This window comes from Pogona vitticeps, chromosome 7 (assembly GCF_051106095.1).
Source record: "Pogona vitticeps strain Pit_001003342236 chromosome 7, PviZW2.1, whole genome shotgun sequence".
In the NCBI taxonomy this organism is placed as follows: Eukaryota; Metazoa; Chordata; class Lepidosauria; order Squamata; family Agamidae; genus Pogona; species Pogona vitticeps.
Window position 1 is genome coordinate 29,438,227 of NC_135789.1, and position 25,028 is coordinate 29,463,254.

At 44.2% G+C, this 25,028-nt stretch overlaps 1 long non-coding RNA gene across 1 annotated transcript in view; it reads left to right on the forward strand.

Annotated features, from left to right (window-relative positions):
- LOC144584063 (uncharacterized) overlaps window positions 1–25,028 on the forward strand; it is a 266,283-nt gene that overhangs the window by 65,767 nt on the left and 175,488 nt on the right. The window lies entirely within an intron of this gene.

Here is a 25,028-nt window from a genome sequence, read left to right on the forward strand (position 1 = left end):
GCACCTCGCGCCGGTCTTTCCATTTGCAGCCATCTGATATGTTTTGGTGATTTATTCATGGCCAGTGTAGTGAAAAATTGGAAAAGTCTAGAAGGCCAGCTGTGGTATCAAGATCCCCGCGTGAGATGGAGGCCCTACAGCTCAGCAGCTGGAGAGACTGTCACTGACATGGGGTACAGTTTACTCCAGTGAGTACGAAGCAGCATCTTTCTATTAAGTGGAGATGAACTCTGAAGAAAGAGGCTGCCTTCGCACTTTGTAGGCACTGCTCGATCACCCGGCAAAACCTAACCACCTGAACAACAAAACCCAGCTCCCAATGGAAAACACCAGGGTTATATTTATGTCACAATTTTGTATGTGCAAATAAAGTTTATTGTTGCACGGTGCTCTCTAGGTGTCTTAAGTTCTATGAAAAGAGAAGTTTCTAGTCCTTATGGATTCAAGGCTATACTGGAGTGAAAAGCCACCATGCTTGACAAAGAAACTATGGCTCAGGAGCAGAGGACCCATTTTGTATGTTGCCGTTGCTGGCATCTCCAGCTGAAAAGATTGGGTGGCAGTGGGTGGGAAGGATCATTCTCTACCTGCTTCCAGAGAGGCAATATCACCTAGTGTAGCAAGTTCTGGGCTAAATGTACAAAAGGACGGTCCCAGAGAATCTCATCTTTCAGCCATCTTTCTGTGTTTCCTAGTAAAATGTCAGAAAAGTTGGGAAAGTGGCTAAAATATTTGGCAGCAAAGTGGGGTGGGGTGGGGTGTCTATCTTGTCTTTCATTGTTGCTGTTGTCGTATAGTGTTAAGGTGACTTATGGTGATCCTGTGAATTAATGACCTCCCAAAAGTCTCATCGTTCACATCAGAACTTACAAACAAAAGACTATGGCTTCCTTTGCTAAGTCAATCTATTTCTTGTTGTGTCTTCCTCTTTTCCTACTGTTTTCTACTTTAGGCTTATTGTCTTTTCCAGTGACTCCTGTCTTCTTATATAGGTTCATAGTATGGAAGTCTTGACTTAGTTGTTTTAGCTTCTAGCAAGAGTTCTTTAGACTTGCTTTGATCTAGAACCCACTCATTTGTCTTTCAGGTGACCCAAGGTACCTCTAAACTTTCTCCCAACAGTTTTGCTTTATGACTTTTTCCCCCAGTGCACAAAACGTCTCATTAAAGTGGTAGTTTTCAGAGTCGTAACTGTGAAGTGTTTATATTTCCCTGGAAAGTAAGTCTTTTGTACACATTTCCCCCAAAGAGAGACATTTTTCATTCCTTTAGCGAATAACAGTGTTGCAACACAGGTAGAAGTCCACAGTCCGAAAGGTAATAACGGAGCTGCTGTTTGCATATTGGTCTGGGAGTTGTGGATGGGATTGGATCTCATTACAATGGGAATGGGGCAAAACTCCCACGTTTCATAGCTGCACTGCTTGCACATCCTTTGATTTTGAAGGAATCCCATTGATCTCAGGGGGACTCACATTTGATGCATTCCCCCAGCAGATATAGGGGATTGTGTTCCAATTTTGTTTTAGCATTTCCAATTCCTGGGCATGCCAGCTAAGCCATGTTAGGATCTAGAGAGGTTTTGCTGAAGCTCCTGCAGAACAGTAGCTTGGTAGAATCTCTGGTCTTGACCTCCGACCCTGCTAAAAAAGCAGTCAAGTCCACCCAGCCAATCAATTATTTTTTATGACTTTTCTGCAGCCAATCACCTGTTGATTTATCCACCATTCTGACACCATATTGACCTAGCTAACTATTTTGACCTGAGGTCATAGGTTTGCCTCCACTAGGAATGGAGAGTGGTGGGTGGGTGCGGTCAGTTTTTCAGTGCAGAATTCCCTCGCTACTCATGTCGTGTTCTCTTCTACCATTGATTAAAGTCTTTGACATGGGAAAAAATCTGTCTTTTTTTGTTTTTCCCCTCACTGAGATTTTATAAGCAAACCTCAAATTCTATTCATTTGAAAAATAACATTTGTTACACATTATGACCAACTCTTCAAAAACAAATTGAAATTAAGTTGTCCCTTATAGGCATCAGCTGAACTGTACAGGTTTGGCTATGCTGCATAGCCCCCTTTCCCAGTCGTAGTTATTGGTGTTTTCCCCAGTTCCCAGGAATGTTCTTTGAGAAATGGGGATCTTGAAGACATCTGTGGAGCTGTGACTGCCATGTCCCATAAAGGGACACAAGGCTGGTCAGACATGATCTGTATGCCCTGTACTGAGTCATTCTGGGGATGCTTCCACACACCCCTGGTGGATGACATATAATAATGCCACTGTTCCTGCTAACCCCAAAGTCACAGAGCTGCAAGTCCTACTAACTTAGTCTCCATTCCACCTCTGCACAGTGGAGGCCATCGGTGGTGGTGTACTCAAGCGTCTCACTTTGAACACATAGATCTTTTCTGGTTTCAGAAGTGAAACAGGACCAGAATTGGTTGGGATGTGGAAGAGAGACCACCAGCAAATAACAAAAGTTTCCTAAGGAGGCCTCGGAAAGCACTTGGCCGGAAATGCTGGAGAGCCTTGTGTGGCTGCCTGTCAGAGCTGACAATAGTAGGCTGGATGGGCCAAGGGCCTGAATCCGTTGAAAGGGAGGCTTCCTAGGTCTCTGATAGTACTGCTGTGTATGGAACTATTTTAAAGAAAAGAGGAAATGGGGACATTACTAGGCATTTGTTTCAGTAACTATGCAGCAGAATAGCCCATCTTCCTGCTCAGTGGCAGAAATGTCTCAGAATCTTGCTTCAGAAAGTAGAAACAGAGACAAGATGAAGACCTGCATACTCCTTACATGTTTCCTCCTCCTTTTCTGTCTTCCTGAGATACATAGGGATTCATCCATGGGGAAAAGAAAAAGAATGAGTGTATGTAGGTCGGGTGGGACGGGAGGTGGGGAGGAACAGACCCGGGGGGGGATAGATCAGGTGGGCAGTGTTGATGGCGAAGGAAGCAAAAACATTAAAGGCAACATTACAGCAACATTTAACGCTTTTTCATAATTACACTTCCAATTCCATATTAAGCCTCCTCCCTCATTACCACCCTGCCGTCGGCACATGCCGGCTCTGGACCAGCGGGATGCTGTGTTTGGTGCCGACTGATTGCCGTTCTTCTTTTCTCATTACCAATAGTTCACGTGTGGGCTTATTAACTGCTCTCTCTCTCTCTCTCTCCCCCCGTCCTTCTTGCACAAGTCATTCCCTGCATGCCTTGTGAGGGAGAAGAGGGTGACTCCAAATTAAGACCACAGCATGGAAACGCTATTTTGAGGGACTACCATTCCTAGAATAGCTTTGGCATTCCAGGTATTGCAGTCTAAAAAAGTAAGAAGCTAGAGATCTGATCCCGCCTGGGAAATCGTGGAAGTTGGAGTCCAGGAAAATAATATTCCCAGGCTCTAGTTAAAACATGTTTGCATCATTTAACTTGCAAACGGCTGCTTAGCATTTGCTTTTCCCCTTAATGGTCCTCCTCACTTAGTGCCATGAGAAGGATGAAGGAGTAAAGGACTGGAAAGAATTTTCTTCCAGTTCATTCTGGAAAAGGATTTACCCAAACCATTGGATGTCTCCATGTTTTGGAACAGAAAGAACTTGAGTAGGACTGTAGAATCACTAAATTGTAGAGTTCTACATGGGCTGGATTATGGAGAAAGCCAGAGAGTTCCAGAAAAACATCTACTTCTGCTTCATTGACTACGCAAAAGCCTTTGACTGTGTGGACCACAGCAAACTATGGCAAGTTCTTAAAGAAATGGGAGTGCCTGACCACCTTATCTATCTCCTGAGAAATCTATAGGTGGGACAGGAAACAACAGTTAGAACTGGATACGGAATAACTGATTGGTTCGAAATTGGGAAAGGACTAAGACAAGGCTGTATATTGTCCCCCGGCTTATTTAACTTATATGCAGAATACATCATGCGAAAGGCCGGACTGGAGGAATCCCAAGCCAGAATTAAGATTGCCGGAAGAAATATCAACAGCCTTAGATATGTAGATGATACCACTCTGATGGCAGAAATTGAGGAAGAATTAAAGAACCTCTTAATGAGGGTGGAAGAGGAGAGCGCCAAAAATGATCTGAAGCTCAACATAAAAAAAAACTAAGATCATGGTCACTGGTCCCATCACCTCCTGGCAAATAGAAGGGGAAGATATGGAGGCAGTGACAGATTTTACTTTCTTGGGCTCCATGATCACTGGAGATGGTGACAGCAGCCCCGAAATGAAAAGACGCCTGCTTCTTGGGAGGAAAGCGAGGACAAACCTAGACAGTATCTTAAAAAGCAGAGACATCACATTGCCAACAAAGGTCTGCATAGCTTCCTGTTCAGAAAGTTATGGTTTTTCCAGTACCAATGTATGGAAGTGACAGCTGGACCATAAAGAAGGCTGACCGCTGAAGAATTGATGCTTTTGAACTGTGGTTCTGGAGGAGACTCTTTGGACTGCAAGGAGAACAAACCTATCCCTTTTGTAGGAAATCAACCCTGAGTGTTCACTGGAAGGACAGATCCTGAAGCTGAGGCTCCAATACTTTGGCCATCTCATGAGAAGAGAAGACTCCCTTCTGATGTTAGGAAAGAGTGAAGGCAAGAGGAGAAGGGGACGACAGACGATGAGATGGTCGGAAAGTGTCATTGAAGCTACCAGCATGCATTTGACCCAACTCTGGGAGGCAGTGGAAGACAGGAGGGCCTGGTGTGCTCTGGTCCATGGGGTCACGAAGAGTTGGACATGACTTAACGACTAAGCAACAACAACAGGAGAAAAGAGGCCAAATGAGGTTCAGTCCCAGCCAGGCTGAGAAAGATGGAAGAGATCCTGCTATTTCGGTTCTCCCTTTAAGCCAACCGAATAGAATGTCCACAGCAGGAGTGAGAATTTGTGCTCTGCCATCAGTTTGATGCCCAGTACCTAGAAGCTCCAGCCAGAAAGGCCAATAAGGGCTTATGGGATCTACAATGTTTAGATGACCATAGATTCTGCATTGCATGACTGTAAGATGCATTGCAGGTGTGGGATTTTTTTAATTTCTTGGATTACAACTCCATTAATTTTCCATTCTTGGAATTCTACCTGACAGGCACCTTAAAGACACCTAAATGTGGCTCACCTGGGTGAAATGCCTAAACAGGAAGACTTTGAGGTTGAGCTAGGCCTAGCTTCCTGGTCAGAAAGAAGGCTCCGGACTAGCATTGGGGCAGGAAGAGGAATATTGTGCTAGCTCAATATACAGTACCTATATCACTATTGGAGGCAACAGTGGATCTCAGATATGGACAGAATTCCCTGTAAGCAAGCAACTTGCCATTCATGTGTTCTTTTTGTGCAATTGGGAAGAGAATCTAAATGTGAACAGATAACACAGAGGCAACCTCATATCACCCTGGTTTAGGAGAATGCATGTGATTTCTTTTGGAAGTTTATCTGAAGCTAGGTGTTTGGTGATGAACCTGTGTTAGTTTCATGGAAGGCTGAGGAACATGGAAGTGAGACCTTAGGAAAGTTACTTTTTGACTACAGCTCCCAAATTCCCCAGCCCAGCAAGACTACAGTTGCTGCAGGCTTCTAGATGTTGTGATCCAAAAAAGTGATTTTTCCAAACTCTGGGCAGAAGATACTTTAAAGGAGGAAAGTTCTCACTATGGTGGCTGCAATCTTATATCCTCTAACTTAGGAGTGCCTCTAATTGAACCCAAATAAAACTCTGTCTGAGTAGATCTTGTCTAAGTTTTCACTGCCCTGTGTTTTTCTTGTAAGGTTGAAACCCTCCTCTCTCTCTCCCCCCCCCAGCCCCCACCATGTTGGGAGATGTCTGCGTGTTTCAGTGAAGGACATTTTGAAGGTTGAATGCTTTCTTGGAAACGAACCTTCCAAGACTTTTGGAAGCTATTCATCATTGCCTCTGGCAGGCAGCTCCTGTATTTCAATGTGAAAAGCCACTGGTGTGTATCCTTTAACCAGGAAGGAGTACTCACTCCCATGATACAAGCTGCAGCATTACTCTGTGTGTGTGTGTGTGTTTGTGTAAAATCCATTTTTTTCCCCACAATTCTGAGCCCAGCTGCTTATATTGGGTCACACTGTATATTGATTTGGTCCAGTATGGTTAATGCTAGGTGGGTATGGCTCTTCATACCTTCTTTGACCATGTTGGCTGGGAGGAGTCTAGGAGCTGGTCCAGCCCACTCACCCCCAATATTTCCAAGCTCTCCCCTCTCTCTTCTGCCCCCCCCCCTCTCTCACTTTCTCTCTCTGAGTGAAAGCAAGAGATGCTGACAATGGCTGGTGAACTAACGATGAAGAAGACACAATGCTTTCCGATCATCCTCAGGCAGCAGGAAGATTTGGGTCAGCCTTGCCCTTCTGGAACAGCAACACTCTGGACTAGAACTTAGTCGAAGTGTTGTTGCTTTTTTGTTGTTGTTCACAGCACCTTTTGTATTTGTAGCCAATGATTTTGAGCTAGCATTTGGAAAACAAAATGAGTTTTTTTAAAATGTTATCTTTCATCTGATTTTGGAGATCAATTTTATGAATTCTAAAAGGACCACAAACAACTTTTTTAATGGATTTACCCAAAGCTTGAGGGGAAAAATGTGAAAACCTTGCACATGGTGGACATGGGAATTTTAAAGTTTTGAATCTGGGAGTGGAGAGAAGTGCTTTTCTCCAAAGCACTGGATTTATCCTCCCCAGCTATTGGAACCTATCATTCTTCTGGGCTTGTTGAGTTGATGGGTTTGATGGCTTTTTACAAGGGTGGGAACAGAGTGAGCTCCTTAAGACCCCACAACCCTATGGGTTCCGAAACAAACACTCCTAGGTAAGAAGCCTCTACTGCCTGATTGTGGCCCTTTGCTGTATGTCTATCTTCTGTTGCCGTCACTTGAAAATCCTTCAAATCTTCACTGTTTCATGCTACATTCAAGGAGAAAGGTTCTAACTTTCTCTTCCTGTGTATTATATTGATCACCCTTCTCAGTCTTGGGCAAGCACTGTTCACAGCAGCATTTCAGGAAACCAGAGGGGCTTTTAAGGAAGAATTTTTCAAGAAATAAAAATAGAAATAAATGTTACAACCTACATAAAGTGGCGGGCTCACAAACCCCCGCACAAGTGGGGAAGGAAAAAAGGGGGAGGGCAATGAAAAATTATTTGTCAAGCTCCATGCCCTGCAGATACTTGTACTGGACAACAATTACAGCCCCTTAATTAACTGGAATTTCGGTTCTCCCCTCGACCGTGGCATGTCCGGTGCTAAAGTTATGCCACCGGTGATGTCTGGAACTGGTTAATGAATATAAATCAAATGGTTTATAGTTAGCGAACATGTAATAGGGTTGCAGTGAACAGAATTCCAATGTAAAATGCCTGAGGTTAGGAACATGCCATCCGTAATAACACACGCATGCGTACAACTCCCTCCTTGTTCTTTTCTGCCAACGAAAGAACACACACCAGAAGTCTACAATCTTTAGGAGATGGCCATATGCGAGGTGGATGATGTTCCTGTGGAGAACTGGAGAAGAATCATTTGCTGAGTTGGCCAACCCAACCATGGCTGAGTGAACCCTTCTAAAGTACATGATTGACTCCCCCACCCCCGGTGCAGGTTCCCAGGTCATTAAACCCTGTCTTATTGGTTTGGTCATGTGGTAGCTTCATGTGCTGCTTGGTAGCATGCCCTGAAGGGAGTAAGGAGGTCTGAAGGTGACTTAGGGAGGTATAAGCCATGTTGGCAGGGGCAGCTAGCAAAATCCAGAACTTGGAGTGAGCAAAGTATAAGCTAAGACCAGTTTGACTGTAGAGATGATAGTTTCAGGCTGGTAGCTGCCACATGTTTGACTTTGAGGACCAGCCACACAGAGGTGAAGAGACTTGGGTTGGAGAAACTTACAGGAAAATAAGATATACAGTAAGTCATGTGATTGCTCTACTGTTGTCTGAACTCTATCCAGAAGAAGCTGATGCAGAATTTCTATGTCCCTTAGAGAAAGGGTCTGCACTAATGGAAGAGGAGGTTTTAAGCCGCTTGAGATAACATATGTGTCCTACTCCTATGGTGGTCCTGTGATAAATTTTAGAATCTAGTCCTTATGGTTGTGCCTTCCTCAAAAGAATCCAAAAATATAGGCACTTCTGGCGATTCTTATCAATAAACCAATCTGAGCAGCTGTCCTCTTGGTCTTTTGTGAATCTAATGGTTCCCATTGTCCCTTCAAGACTCAGCCACCACCAGCCCCACCCCGCCCACCATGTTCTGTGTCACAACAAGGCTCACTCACAGTATATGGTGGCAGGGATCATCCATCTTCCACCCAATGGAGGCTCATGACTTTATTTTCACGAGGGCAATGAGTCCACACTGGGGCTGAGTCTGAATATAGAGGGAGCTATCCAAAGTGCTGAACCCATTCTGGATGAGCGAGGTCTAACATTGGGTGGTCTTGCAAAGTTTGGACTAAAACCGTGTGTCATCAGAGCCTCTAGATTCCATTGCTTCTACTCTTTTCCCAGTTGGGGCTGCAACAAAGCAAACAGGAAACAGATAATCTGGAGATGAGGTACCACAGAATGCCATAGTGTGGTACTTTACACCAGCTCACATAACAAAAAATATATCCTGTCCTTGTTGGAGAGAATGTGGCAGCCCAGGTTCCTTCCCTCGTATGCACTGGTTGTGCCTTAAAGCAACTTGCTGCTGCTGCTGCTGCTGCTGCTGCTGCTGCTGCTGCTGCTGCTACTACTACTACTACTACTACTACTACTACTACTACTACTACTACTACTACTACTAATGTGCCATCTAGTCAGTTCTGACTTATGATTACCCTTTTCAGGGTTTTCCAGTGGTTGACAATTCCCTTCTTCTGGGAGTGCCCTGGGGCTACTTTGCAGCTTGCCCAAGGCCACCCAGGCTGGCTCTTCACCTAGGAGATACTGTGGGGAATCAAACTCCCAATCTAAGCCACTGAGCTACCCAGCCGTGGGCCCAAACCCCTAAGAAAATTCATAACATTACTAATCAGACATTCCAACTAGATTAATCATGGAAGTGGATGAATCTTTTTTGGGGCCACAATGCTAACCTTCTTCATAAAGAGTCTATATTATTTTTGCATAGGGTAACGAGATAGGATGTAGCTAAAGAGTGGGAAGATTTTATGGATCTATCCTTAATTACTTCATAAGTCTGGGAATCCACTCTTCTAGAGTAATTGACCTAAAAAGTTACACAAGCAAGAAACAACATAAATTACAACAACTTTGATGCTTTCTGGTCTCCTTTTACTATGTATGTTCAAACACAACAGAATAACTTAACCCATCAAATATTCATGGTTTGATTTAAAATTAGTTAATTAACAATGAGAAGAAGTAGTAGTGATGAAGTCATTGTCCTCATTAATCACAAAGTTCCTCTTCCTTTGGTGAGGATCTAGAGCAACAAACGGATTTCTAGCAGTTTTAATTCTAGCAGGAGCGGATCTTTTGTAAAGCTAAGGGGTCTTCTTGTTCAGGACCAAGTCACTCACAACATATTTATGGTTGTCGTAGAGAGGACGGTTGCAACCATACACAATTACTTGGGAAATCCAGACACTACTATGAGGATTACAGCTGTGTGGAGGAAGAAAAGGGAAGATGGGATGATGGCAGGCAGTGTCAGCTTCTAGGCTAGTTAAAACCGCCCAGGGCTGCAAACTCTATGGCCCTGGTGCACTCTCCCTTTTTCAAGACTGGATGGAGGGATTGAGGGAGGGTATTCCAGGTCATCATCAGAACAACGCTGTGAGCTAGGGAAGCGGAGAGAGCGTGTACGGCTGTTTCAAGGTCATCAAGTAAGCTTCGCACAGCCAAATCCCACCCCCCACAAGAGAGGGGTGCCTATATTCAGTGACAAAAAAAGCTTTCCTTCAAACTCTCCTTCTCTTCCAAATATCATGCCTTTGCGTCAAGTATTCCCAGAGAGCACTTAGTAATTAGCCCAGTTTATAAAATTCTTTCCTTCTTTTGGGGGGGCCTTTTAAATTGGAACAGAAGATGTTAACAGCAGCCACCCACTTGCTGGTGTGATCTTATTTTTAACACAGCAAAGGAATGGGGAAATGCATCATTGGCTGAGACTGTTTACCATCCGTGGATGCCCACTGGGGGGGGGGACGCTATTCTCTTAGAAATCCCAAACTTGTCTATTATTTTAAATGTACTCATACAGAGGCAATGTTTAGGACTGACGTGTGCTATGCATGTAAATTATCTTCACCTACCAAGATGTGGCTCTGCCTCAGAAAAATTCACGTGGCTACAATTTTTGGGGGGACAATCCTGCCATTTTCAGGACACCTTTCTAGTGTCCGGATAGCTCAGTGGGTTAGGTCCCTGCCTGCAAAGGCAGAGGTTGAGAGCTCGGTTCTCCGCTGTGCCTCTTGGGAGAGGAGCCAGCCTGGGTGGCCGTGGGCAAGCTGCACAATAGTCCCAGGGCTCCCTCCAGAGGAAGGGTCTGGTAATACACTTCTGAGTACTCTCTATCTGGAAACCCTGAAGAGGCCTGCCAAAAGTCAGAATTTAGTTGACGGTACATGTCTGTTATTATGTCTGGTTTCCAGGTGGATTATGGTCGGTAAGACTGAACAGTGGCAAAAGTAGATGTAGTACCTCCGACCGATAGTGGCTGCGAGAAAGAAGGAATCATGGCCGATGGATGATGCCAGCAGTCAGCAGCTGGGCGTCTGCCGGGCTCCACTATTAAGAAGAGCGGACCGTGTTTCTTCTCCTCTTTGCCACCATGGTCCATTACTTGTCATTGCTGCCCCACAAGAACGTGTGCAGAGACCTGTTCAGTCACAGCAAAGACCGAATGATAACATTGTCTTCTATGAATATGCCAAATCCCCAAATACTGTATAAAGCTATTCGCTGGGGAGCCCTCTTAACTCGTGGTCCCGTCACTTCTCACTCCCAGATCCTAATAATGAAAACACTATTTGGGGTACCATTTGGTAACGGAGATCTGAGGTTATTCCTGTGCTTATAATGTCTTGGTTTGACCTAGTTTTTCGTCTCAGAGAGGTGGGGAGAGATTTCATTTCAGAGATCCAACGGAGAGGTCTAGAATGTGGAGCATTGTAACCTTCGCCCTTTCATGCCGAACAGTGGGCAGAATCAAAGAGGGGGGAAAAGAACCCCCCACAAGACTTGAACAAAACCTTTAGGAAAGAAGCAAAAAAAGTGGGGCGGTGGTGGGGAGGCAGTTATGATTTTCTTGAGGCTGGAGTTAGAAAACCAGGACCGTTCTCAGTTAAAATGCATAGAGCAGAAACGGGAGCTGTTGAAATGAAAATGAGAGAGAGAGAGAGAGAGAGAGAGAGAGAGAGAGAGACCCAGTCCTAAAAGTTTATATCCAAAGTTTTCCATCACCAGAGATTGACATGGGTCTGAGGGTTGGGGTCCAGCCCATCACTTGCTGGGAATAAAAATACAAGTTCCTCGGAATAAATTAGGTTCTTTGCAACGTAGTAATAGAAATCACAACGGGTGTAGCGTCTAAACTGTGAGCAAGGGGAAAGGTAAGTGGAATCCAACAGGATTTCTAATACTGAAAGGAGGAAGGAAAAGAATCATATTTTTTATCAACTTGGGGTGTTGGACTGCGCCCCCTCCTTACATGTTGATTCCTTTACAACCATTTGCAAGTTTTCTTTTATTCTCTCTCTCTCCCCAACACACATTTATGCTTACGTAGCCATTGCAGAAAAGCCAAAAAGGCAAACTTTTAAAATCTCTCCTTTCACTTCATACCTTCTACCAGTTTGGCAAAATATGGAGGCTCCAACCCAGCTTTCTTTGTCTACTTTGCACTCTCCTGAACAAATCACAAGGAACACTATCAGACTAAATGCATATCTTGAAGAAAGGCAATGCAGAGAAGCAACAGATGGCATTAGGTTTAATTACAAAGCAAAGGTGAGGAATCTCTTTCAGTCCAAAGACCACTCAGAGGTGGTTCCAAAGGTAAATGGGTGGGACCAGCACATTGGAGTTTGAATGTCCTAGTGCCAGTAACTAAACCTTAAGGGAAAGCAAAAGAGAAATAAAAAATAGGAAGGAAAAAACAAAAATGTGGCAGCACCTTTAGTAAAGACTAGTCTTTATAATTTTTAGTGTAAACCTTAAGGGATTCACAACTTTTGGAATAGGGGGAAAATGACAAAAGCTGTTATCATGTTGAAGAGTAAAGCTGCTTTCTCGGTTGGGGGGCTGAATTTGCCCTGGAGGAAGATAGATCACCCCCTCTTATCTTTTCTAGGTCTACAGGTAGATTTGTATTAGGTTTATGTTGACATTTTTTTTTTTGATGCACCTTGAAAACATGCTGATTTTTGCAAGCCTTCCTGCTGCAGTTCAGCTTATCACATATTTTATGGAAAATGTGAATGTTGTAGATTGATTTTATGTCATGGTTTCTATGCAGTATTTTTTTACGATGGTAGTATACTGCTTTGAATTCCTTCAAGGTAAGCAGTGTGTAAATAAATAAATAAATAAATAAATAAATAAATAAATAAATAAATAAATAAATAAATAAATAAATAAATAAATAAATAAATAAATAAATAAATAAATAAATAAATAAATAAATAAATAGCCCACCAAAGAGTCAACCCCAAATTAATATTAACCAGAAAACCTGGAAATGCCTTGGTGGCAACTCTCAAGGCAGAAGGGGAATATAGATGAGAAGATAAAGATTCTGGTGCAAGAGAGAAGTCAAAAATAGTGTTGGTCTTAGGACTTTGGTGAAGGACAGCAGTGAAATCATTGAGTCTTTAGGTTAAAGACAAGTTACAGGAGAGTTAAGCAATTCTAGGGGAGAAAAGACAGAAGGTTTTATTTTATTGGCATTGGGGGGTCGTTTCTGATTTAATTATGTTTAAGAAAAAAATTAATGTGAGGCTCTTCTCTAGCATGCACCAGCTATCCATAGAAATTGAAACAGCCAAATTGGTGGTTAAGCTAATCGGCTGCAAGTGATTACAGCAGCTAAGCCTGGGCGGCAGGCCATCATCTTTCTGGTCTTCTCAAGGACCTGACTGAAGCATAGTTCATTCAGCTGATGCCAGCCGCATGCTTAGAATTGATCTTTGCCTTCACCTGCATAGCCATTAGCTACTTTTTGCTGTTATCCGTAAGATTCCTCGTAGTGGTGGAAACAATATTGTACAGATTACGCACAGTACAATTCCTCCCCCCCCAAAAAAAAACTAGTGTAGCCTCTGGGCTTTTGAGAATAAGAAGCATGGGATAGATTTTTGTTTCTTTTGTTACAATGACCCAGTTCTGCACTTGTCTTTATGTGTGTTTTACTTTTAGAAAGAAAGCAACACTAGTTTTGTGCAGATTGCCACAGAGGCTCTTTGTGCAAACTGCAGAAACCTTAATGGTGGTGGGGAAGCGTTGGCACTGGAAATGAAGAATCTTGTAGAGCTTCAATGCTTCTTGCGGAGGTGTCTCATCCCGTTCTTTCATTCTCATAACCAGTTTGGTAGGCCAGTCTTGCTAAAGCAGAAAGTGACCATGAGCTGGATAGGAAGTGAGTCGTTCTATTAATTTGAGGATGAATCATCATGACATGAGCTGGGAAGTAGACTTCTGTTCCTAAAGGACCATATTGGTTCAAGATGACAGCCGGAGAAGCTGGTCCTCTGTCAGGAGGTTCCCCATTGTTGGCCTTAAGAGGTTCATTCAGCACTCATCTAGTGACCAGGAAGTTGCCCTGGTAAGGAGGTCAAGCCATGGAAGCCAGTGGCTCTGAAGACAGAGTTTTATTCTGAACTTTAATTCTGTGGAACGTTCGTTTACAGCTTTCATTCTGAACCTATCCAAATTGCCAAATGTATTTTGGAGGTGGTGGGATTTGGCAACTTATATGAGGCCCTCGTAAAGTTCAGACTAAAACCCGAAATGGCCGTCACTGCTCGATCAGTGCAGCTTCACACAACCTCCATTAGAGGGAAGGCATTCTGTGTTCTGTGACCCTTTCCTGGGACTGAGCCCTGGCCATAAGCCAGACCCTTCTAAATCCCTTGTTCCTCTGCAATTAAACTCTCTCTCTCTCTCTCTCTCTCTCTCTCTCTCTCACACACACACACACACACACACACACACACACACACACACACACAGAGAGAGAGAGAGAGAGAGAGAGAGAGAGAGAGACCTATGGAAAAGTAATCCAAAGGAATTCTAGGTTTGGCCCAAGGCAGTACTGCATTCTGAGCACTATGCATTTTAAGAACACACAACGGCAGTGAAGATTGCAACGAGGTTGGGTTTTCCTACACATTCTCCCCTGCCTGGGTGACACAGGGAAGAAATGAACAGCTGACCTGCTTTTTGAATTTAGAGTGTTCATTAATAGGATATTATGCCATATGCTTAGCGCTCCGTCTTCCCCCCACCTTCCTCTCCCGTGCAGCCGCCAATTTGAGAGACTTTCTAATTGGTAATGGCATAATGAGAATATTCAGAGGCTAATGTGGTGGGTGGGGATGTGAAATAGATCACTTGGCCTGAACTGAAAATATTTCTGTACAGAATCCCAGGGATATAATGATACCGCCAATTTTAAAAAGAGTGTGTGTGTGCAGAGGGGTGAGTGTGTGTGCGTGTGTGGGGCAGCCAGAGTCTTTGATAAATGAAGGACTTCTTTCTTTCCTTTCAAGAAGGTTGTGTTAACCTCAGGAGTCACATTGGCGATGTAGGTTGGGAAGAAAGTGTGTGGATTTTCATTTTTAGTTTCTTAAAAATAAAAATCAGAAAGATATTTTAGGCAGAATGAATCTCCAAGTCATGAGCTTCTACAAGGAAATAATGCAACACACACACACACACACTCAAAACAAAAACCCCTGATTTAATGGAATGTACCATTATTACTAGAAGCTGCTTATATTGTGCTATGTGCCAAAGAGTACTAGAGATGCACGCATGTCATCATGCCAGGCCATCAAAAAGAGTCCAAAAATGCAGGGCAGCTGCGCTGACTCATATTGATACGGGTATGTATGCATATATGTGCATCGGACTATTAAACAGTTACTTTTTTAGACTACATTCTCCCCAGCAATCCTGGCTATTGTATTCAGAAAGATAATTGTCTAAAAAAAGTAACTTTTGGAATATGTGATGTCTTTATATTAGAAGAAGGAGAGCTCATAGCAGCTTCGGTTGTTTGCTGGGATGATCTGCTGCTTTCTTTAAAGATTGCAGTCATGCTCACAAAGAAAAAAAAACAGATGGTAATGGAGAGTGATATGATAGCTCCTACTAATGAAGGCATCCTGGCAATTTGACCCTGTGAGCCCACACTGGACTACACCACTGCTTTTGTAATTCACTGCTCAACCACAGTGAACATTAGAACGCTTTTCAAAAACAAAACAGATCTTCCCCACCAAACTGGTACCTTCTAGATTTTGAGACTACAATCCCCATTGTCCCTGACTGCTGAGTATTGTAGTCCAACATAGCTGAGCAGCAACAAATTGGGGTAAACTGCCATAGATGGAATGGTACCAGGTGGGAGAGGTGGGATTCTTTCATTCCTGTAGCTTTGAGGGAAGAATATTCTTCAAACCGCAAATGAGGGAGGAAAAGGTTAAATCTCTCCTCTCCCTCTGCTGTCATCTTGATCATCATGATTCAGAAGCAGAGGAGCCACCACAAATAAGGCCCTGTCTGTGATGGCCAGCACATAAAGTGAGTTGGAATCACATCAAGTCCATTTGAATTGCTGGAACATACAGATGAGTTGACTCACCAAATCCCCATTGATTCAATGGACCTACTGTAGCGGGCAACAGGATTTTGGCCAATACTTCCAAGCCCTTACTTGTCTCACCTTCAGTAATTTAACTCAGGAGAGAAGTAATCTGGTAGCCTCCAGATTTTTCTACTACAACTGTAGCACTAAAAGTGCAGCACAGGCCTTGCCATTGGGCAGAGTGAAGCAGCCACTGGAGGTGATGGGCCAGGAAACCAAGGAAATGTGTTGGAAAGATGCCCTCTAAGCTAGTCTCAGGTGTAGCAAAGCTGTGCCTTCTCTCTATTGAAACAAGATTCAACTCAGTCTTGTTGGCTCTCCTGCGTGGACTGCAGGAAGGATACCCAGCCGTCTTGAGTCTGTCCTGTGTAAGTTTATCGTTACAAGTGCAGGGTATGGTGGAAAGGGAGGGGAAAAGCTCTGGAAATTAGAAGCAGCCATAACTAAAAGCCAGATTATATTAAACAAAGGAAATAGGGGCATAAAAAGATTAATGTTTGGCATTTATACAGCTTCTGTAAATCTCGGGGCCTTTAGCAACAGGGAAATATCAGTGAGAAAAAATTCAGTCTTTCATGGTGAGGAAGAAGATTATATATGTTTAAAATGAGGTGTGTATTTCCGTGAGTAATGATGAGAGGTCTTCAGCCAGGTTGTTGAGTTCAAAGTTTTCCCTTCTTATGTCCACTGTGGTGATAGAGTGCCCACCAGCATGGATGTCCAAAGGGGAATATTGCAGCCACCAGACCAGAAGGGTCAGGCGACAAAAGGGGCTGGTTGACTTCCCTCCTGGGTGCAGTGACATAGGAAGCGTGGGGCCTTGGGTGGTTCCAGGAGCCAGTGGTCCCTTAAGATCCTACTGTAGGCCCCATGACCACCACATTTGGTGGCAAACAGCACCTGTTTTAAAGGGGAATCCCCAGTTTGCTACTAAAGGGTTGCTGCTAAATAAGTGGGCTAGGGCCCACAAGAACAGTATTTGGGGCTGCATTTAGCTCATGGGACGCATGTTGCCAACCCCTGCTAAGTTCTAGGTCAGCTTCTCAGTTTGAGGACGTTCAAGCATAAACTGAGCTTTTTCACTGGCCATTTCTTTCTTCCTGTTTGTCTCAGCTGATAACTTCAACACTTAACCCTTCAGACTCCCGGCTCTGACACCCACGGAAAATATTTGCAGCTGAACAAAAATGCCCGCGTTCTGATGTTCACACTGTACTTAGAGTTATGGGAACACTTCAGTTCTGAAATGCAGCTTGCTCACCTTTTACTTTGGTTGCCTATGGAGCCCTTGTGACATTTTCCTCCTTCATCTGAAATGTATCAACATTATGGAATTCTCTCCATGGGGATCTGCAACTGAATGTTGCAGTGCTCTGTTTTCAGAATGTGCCATTTTGTACCACTATTTCACCCAGTTTTCCTCTCTTTCCAGCAGACTTGGTGGTCCCACAGGTGGCCATGTCTGAACCATATGTGTACCATGTATGTGTACCTGAAATTCTGCATCACATGTCTTGCGCCTGAGGAAATGAGTTAGAGACCATGAAAGCTCATGTTATAACTCATTCATTAGCTTTGAACCTACCAGTTTTTTTGTCAGGAGCTATGACTGGGGCTTTGACTTGGGGTCCTGAAATTTGGAGGGTGCAAAAATGTACTGCTAGAAAGTCATGGACCAGTCCCTTCAAACTGGCTGCTGGAAAGATTTAAACATCCCATCTTGAGCATGTATATCATCTCCAGCTTCTTCTTCCCAAACAAAATAGGTATCTTATATGGCCATCATGTACTCAGGCTCAGATTTTACTCCCCATTCCTCCATCTTCTCCCAATGTATGCCAGTGACACATGATCTAAATGCAACCAGTAGGGGCCCAACATTCCAGGTATCATCATTGCTAGCTAACCTATGTCCGTCATTGCTTTTTCTACAACAGACTAACACACCTACTCCTTTGGAAATCCTTCTGTCTGAAGTGTTGTAACTCATTTTCCAAAGTGACAGCCACAGTAAAGAGGCTGGCGGTGGGGGTGGTGATGGGGGAATGAAACATTGTGATTGATCAAATAAACCATAATGAATGTTCCTCTTGACTGGACCAATTAACATTCCAAGAGATAATTTTGCTAACTAACGATTAACCCATTTAAATGGAAAAGCTGGGCATTTCTCTCTTGTGGGTTGATGTTAGGTTATCATTTTTCATTTTTAAATTTTAGTAAAAGAAAGAAAGAAGAGGGTACCATGGTTGGAATGGGCAAATCTGAAAGACAATAAGAACTATGGTATTTATTTTAGTGTGGACATGATTTGTAAGATCACAGATGTCTTTGATAATTGTCAAATATTTTACCATTGACACCTGTTTTTCTGTATTTAAAATGGAACCTGCATGTGTTGTAGAGGGTCCTGGGAATTTATCAGTCATGTGATTCCCTCCCCAATGGAAAAGACAGAACCATGTGTCATATTATAAGACATAAGAAATTTATTTGTCATTGCGCTCACAAGTGGGTGCAACGAAATGAGGTGCTCTTCCCCAAGGTAAAACTGGACAACACTACAAAAAAAAGTTAAAATATACACAACTTTCACCATCCAAATATAGATACCCCGTTTTCTCTCAGCAATTGAAATCCACCAAAAACCTATGGCCCCACATTTAAACTCAATACTGCACTTGGGTAAAAACTGTTCTTGAATCTGCTTGTCCTTGCTTTCAATACCCTGAATCTCCTTCCTGATGGTAATAGTTTAAAGAGCTGATATCCCGGATGAGAGGAGTCTTTCAGTATGTTAGATATCTTCCTCTTACATCTGTTCTTATACAATTCTTCCAAAGAGGGGAGTGAACAGCCAATGATGTTTTGGGCCATCTTAATCACCCTTTGAATTGCCTTTTTCTCTGCCACTGTGCAGCTCGTGAACCATACACAGAGACAGTAGGATAATATGCTCTCAATCGAACTCCGATAGAAGGTGATTAACAAACTCTCAGTCAATTGTTGCTTTCTAAGAATCCTTAGAAAATACAACCGTTGTTGTGCCTTCCTGATTAACGCAGCGGTGTTTGCACTCCAAGTCAGGTCATTTGTTATGATAGTCCCAAGAAACTTACATTCAACCACCTGTTCCACACAAACTCCATCTATATACAGTGGCTGAATGTCTGCTCTTTTTTTCCTATAGTCCACTATGAATTCCTTGGTTTTTTGGATGTTAAATAAAAGATTGTTTTTTTTGCACCAGCGGGATAGCTGTAATACCTCGTCCCGATACGCAGACTCATCATCCCCAGAGATAAGTCCTACTAGTGTAGTATCGTCTGCAAATTTGATAATCCTATTACTGGGATGGTTATTGGTGCAATCCGATGAATAAATGGAGAACAGTAGTGGACTAAGGACACAGCCTTGTGGAGTGCCAGTGCTGAGTATCTTGTCAGTAGAGATGTAGTCATTCAGTTTAACCCTTTGTGGACGATATTATGCCCCTATTAGTCTTGGTTTCTCCCGGTTAGTTGGCAGATGTGCAGGGATTCATGTCCACATTGAAGAGCTGAAGCTCTGGAAACAACTTTAAATCTTTGAAACAGTGGCTAGAAATCCATTTCCTCACTAGAGCCTGAACCCAACTTTTTCAGAGGCCATAGAATGTATTTGGTCAAAAGGTAGGTTAGGCCTGCTCTTTAGAGGTGGTTATTTCACTTTCACAGAAGTGGTGGCTCTGCTGTGGATTCTGGCCAGAACTTTAAAGAACCTTAAGGACCTTTGGAGGGGGGGGGAATAGATCCAGCACCTTGGAGAGCTCCTATAGGTTTCAGACTAAAACACCTAGTGGACTCATTGCCCTCCCCTCGAAATCGGATTCACCCGCCTTCAATGTATTAGTGATAGATCAGCATTAATGTTTGGCTTGCTTTTGACTTAAAGAAAGTGATCATATTTGCAACTAATGTAGCTTCATTTTGGAGATTGGGAAAAAAGTGAGTTTTTTTTCCTTTTAAGTATCCAAGTCTAGAAGAAATTGAAACAAACAGATTCACCTGTTCAGGTCGACAGATCTTTGCGCACCTAAGCCTGAAATCTCTATATGTTCAACCATATGTGTGAGGATGAATTAAAATTCTCAGTGACTCCTCACCTTTAACATCTACATGGAGGACAGGAACAACATAGAATAACCCTACTTAGAGAATCTGAATGTTGCCCATGGGAGATTGAATTTTATTTCCATTCGAAACAGTGGAGTAGTTATTATCTACAACTCGTAGAATCTCCAACTGGCATGGTCAGGAAGATCCCTGGATCTGGAAGATTCTTGGATTTGTTATCCAAAAAAATAGGTTTATGGACTGTCATGTCACCTGTCCTTCATATTAATTTCCCCTGGACCTAGATACAGTACAGGAAGATGGGCATATTGGTGCTATCCAGAAAATTCCAGAACAATTCCAGCTATTCTGGGACATTTCTTCTCAACCCCATTCCATTTGATCCCCTCTGTTAGAAAATTACTTCAGGATTATGATGATATTTATGAGAAGTCCAGCTGAGCTGACCACCCCTCTGCCAGAATTATGTAAACCATGCTCAAAATATTAAATATTCATCATGCCCATATTAAAACCCAACCTCATCTTTTAGGGAAATAATTAAATGAGATTTGATTTTGCGTTTAAGAGTTCAGGGACTATGTGAGGATTGCACAAGCACCTCATTAATATTAAGGTACTGTAGAGTAGAGTTGGAACGTGGTCAGACCTGGCCACCACTTTGAAGACTGAATCATGCATGCATCTCCATCCCCCCCCGCCTTCTCACCATGCCCTCTGGCCACATGAAAATATATAGGTACCTCCACTAGGAATGTAAAGAGTTCTGTGTTTTCTTGACCTATCGGAAATAAGAATATAAAAAGTCATGCACTGATGGAAGTTGGAAGATGAGAGAGTGGTAAATATGGTGAACTTGTGGGCTAAAGCCATCCAGTGAGTTTCACGGCACAGTTTCATGGAGCCTTGATATTCCCAGTTCTAGCCTTTCACTCTAATCAATACCCCACAGTGGCCAAAATCCTGTTGCAAAACAGTAGGTACATTAGTTAATTAATTAATTTTATTAGATTTATACCCCGCCCATCTAGACCAAAGGTTTACTCTACACTAAATCACTGGGGATTTGGTAAGCCAACTCCGTTGTAAGTTCCATGGATTCAAATGGGTCTACTCTAACTGTGACTTACTTTAGCTTAGTAAGTCAGAATTACAGTCGGCCCCTTTGAATCTATGGAACTCCCTGAGGAGTTGACTCGTGAAATGTCCATTGATCTTATGGGCTTACTTTAGTGCAGTTTGCTACACTAAGCAATGGGATTTGGGCCAATGACTCTCACAGATGGCCACCAATACATATTAATGTATAATAATCCTACATAAGCCTTGCAATGGGATATGAACAAAGGGTGGGTATGCAGGTTGGATTCAGAGAAATACCATGAGATCAGAATTTTCTACCTCGCCTCCAAGCACCTCAGCGCCTTCCATAAGTCGAATGGGCCGCAGTCTCTCCCAAGCCAAACTTGCTGCCGCGTTCTCTTCATTTTTACAATGCAATTTGACGAAGTTGCTTCAGCTTGCCCTGGCTCTTGTTCATTTTGAGGGTTTTGTGCAAGGGGTGGGGGGCAGGGAGAAACGTTTCGTTGGCTGAATGCGGAGTGAAATAAATTTCAAAACCTCTTCAGCAAATGACACGGCACATAAATATTCAGTAAATTAGCAGCACACTTTTATAGATTTATCAGTCATGGCTGGCACAAAATGACAGGCAGTGCTGTAGCTGAAATATTAATGCTGACAAATTAATGATTTCTGAGTAAATGATGTCATTTTTGCGCCATTTCATTAAAATTTACTCACTTTCAATATCAGCTTCATTCCTACGCGTTCACCAAAAAAAGTAAAGTAAAAAAAAAACAACAATGTGCATTCTTTCCCCACTTTCTTTTTCACCTTCTTTTGGCTGCTTCAAACTGATCTTTTAACATTTCTCGCCATGTCATCTTCCTGTTACCAAGAAATGAAGGAAAGGAACACCATAATTCGTGATATCATTCAGCTCAGCGGAGCGAGGTGCATTCTCTGAAATCTGGGTTCCATCGTGAAACCAGGCTCTCCAATTGAACCCCTTTCACACCACCATGTGTGCAGAACAATCCAATGTAGATTAAAGCCTGTGTGAATCAGGCAGGGGCGCATTGGTCTATATCTGGTCCGTCACAATGGCAGTTCTTAAGTCTGTTCCATCTAGGTCTTTTGCAAATAAAAAAACACAGAGTTTAAGGCTATGAATTGCTCACAGTGTGTTTGTGACTTGATGCATAGTCTTTCCGTGTTTGTTCTTTTGCAATTTGACACATAGCTTTTTATATAGTTCACTTCTTCAACGTGGTTCTCCATGAATCCACACTAATGGGTTAAGTCAGCACTTGTGCTGGCCTCTCGGAATCTTCTAGAGCTGCAAGAGAAAAGTAACAATGTTCAGGTTGCCCTGCACTGAGCATGCTCAGCCCGCCAACGGCTCAGTTCCTTTTTTCCGCTTGTGAAAGTTGGAACCTCTCGGACTGAGCTCCTGTTTTTTTGGCTATATTTCGTGTTTTACACTGACCGGACTGAAAATCGTTGACCTGCCTGTTGTTGCCCTGACTCTGGACTGGTTTTTGACTTCGTTTTTGCCTCTGGCGGTTTTCCTCAGACCTTTTTTGGCCTAATTGGCCTTTCAGGCCACCCTCTGAGGCGCCACGCGCCATTTGGTCATACCGATCAACGGTAATTGGCCTCCTGTGGTGCGCCACGCGCCTACCGGATTTCTTCAATTTTCCGTATCCGGTGTCTTGGCCTACCTCCCTTTACCTGGGACTCCTAGTCTACCTGCCTTCACCACGTCCGTCGAAAGCTCCATAGCCTTCGAGACTCCTGGTCTACCGGCCTTCACCAAGCCCAGTAAACGCTCCGTTACTCGGGACTCCTGGTCTACTTCCATCTACCGGTTAGTCTATGCCTCCAAAGGACAAACCATCCCCGAGGAGAGGACCCTTTCGCCTCTGTACCGCCTGTTCCCGGAAACTTCCTTTCCAGGACGGACATTCTCTCTGCCTGTACTGCCTTGGAGAATCCCACTCCGTGTCCAACTGTCGGCACTGCAAAAGATTCACTAAGGTGACGCTGAAGGCTCGGCAGCAACGTCTCAGATATTCCCTTTGGAAGCAGACGTTGTCCGCCTCTCAACCATCTGAAATGGAGGTAGCCCAATCCTCCTCCTCAGTACGGTCGGAGATTAGGGTAGTCCAATCCACCTCATCGAATACTGTCCTGGACGTCCCTAAAAAGGCGAAAACCAAGTCCAAGGCGAAAACCTCGTCCAAGAAGGTACTTACCTCAGCGTCGACTGGCTCCATCTCTCCACCGAAGCCGGAGCACCTGAAAAAGAAGAAGCAAAAGTTGAAGGGAGCATCGACATCGAAGGAGGTTACTCTGGTAGTGCCTCCCATCTCCTCCTCACTCCCTTCTCCGTTCCTGGAGGACTCTTCAAGAGACCGAGAGTCCGCGTCGGAGCCCGGAGCCTCTCTTCCTCCACGACAAGAACCATTGGTCGTCGTCGAGAGGTCTCCCACGGCAAGCCAGATTGACAAAATCATCTCTGGCTTGACCGATGCGCCTCGGAGCCCAATTCTACCTGGGCAGGCGTCTCGATCCCGGTCGTCTACACCGGGATCGCCGGCTACTAAGTCTCCGACACCCTCTCCGAGGAGACCGGGGGATCCGAGTGTACCGGCCCCTCCTCGACGCCCAACGCTCGAGACCGAGGAGGACACCATCCCTAAGAAGCCTAAGCGCCATCGCAAGCGAAAGCGTACTACGGATGGTGATAGACGACGGAAGCATCGACGTCGAGAGTACTCTTCATCGGACTCCGACGACAGCCATGAGAGACGGAGGTCTCGCCGCCGTCATCGACATAAAAGGGACTATACGTCTGATTCCTCTTCCACGTCGAGGGATAGACGGCATCGACGAAAGAGGACCTACTCTTCCTCTTCGTCTACTTCCACCACGCCGCCTCCAAAAAAGGGTCGACGTCGAAAGCGCCTTCTCCCAGATAACGAGGACCGCGCTACTCCGGCGGAGGGTCGGTCTACCAAGCATAGTGTCCCGACACCGACACCTGCTGACAAGCCCGCGGCACCTTTACCAAGCCCGAGTAGACCGTTACCCACTAAACCTCCCAAGCCTACAGAGGGCATACCACAGCCTGTCGCCCCTCGGCTTTTGGAGGAGGAGGATGAACCTGACTCGGTTTCCTCTTCTGAACACGAGGACGAAGGTACATCAGACGCCTCCTTGGAGACACCGGTGCCTGCTGAGCCATTGGGGTCTGATGCGGCAGATATCCATCCGTCATCCCCATCGGAGGATTTTTCATCGTATCCTCAGATGGTCGCGAGAATGGCTGCTACCCTGAGGATGGAGGTGGAGAAATCTCCTTCTCGTGAGGATGACCTAATCTTTGGGGACATTCACAAGGACAGGTCTCGTCCAGTTAGCCTGTCTTATGTGCCAGAACTCATGGATCTCATCACTGGTTATTGGGACCATCCAGCTGATTCTCCCACTTTTTCCAGGAGGACTGAGAACATGTATCGGGTCCATGGCCCAAAACCAGAGTGCCTTCTGAAACACCCAGCCCCTAATTCTCTTGTGGTGGAGTCTAGTGCGGGACGTTTGCCCACCAAAGGTCACCCGACCCCAACTAACAAAGAAGGAAGAGACCTTGAGGTGCTTGGAAGGAGGCTATACTCAATGACCACCTTTGCCCTCAGAGCCCTCAACTACTTGGTGGCCATGGGGGCCTATCAAAAACAACTTTGGGCGAGAGTACTCCCAGCGCTCCAGGTGGCACCAGAAGACATCAGGCAAGTATGCCTCGATGCTTATGCTGAGGCACAGACTGTCTCTAAGCATCAACGTCTGGCTTCACGGCATGTGGCAGATGCCAATGCTAGAAATCTGGCATCTATCATTACTTTGCGACGGCACGCCTGGTTACGGTCTGCCAACATCTTGGATGACATCAAAGTCAGGATTAAGAACTTAGCCTTTGATGCCACTGGTCTTTTCAGCGAAAC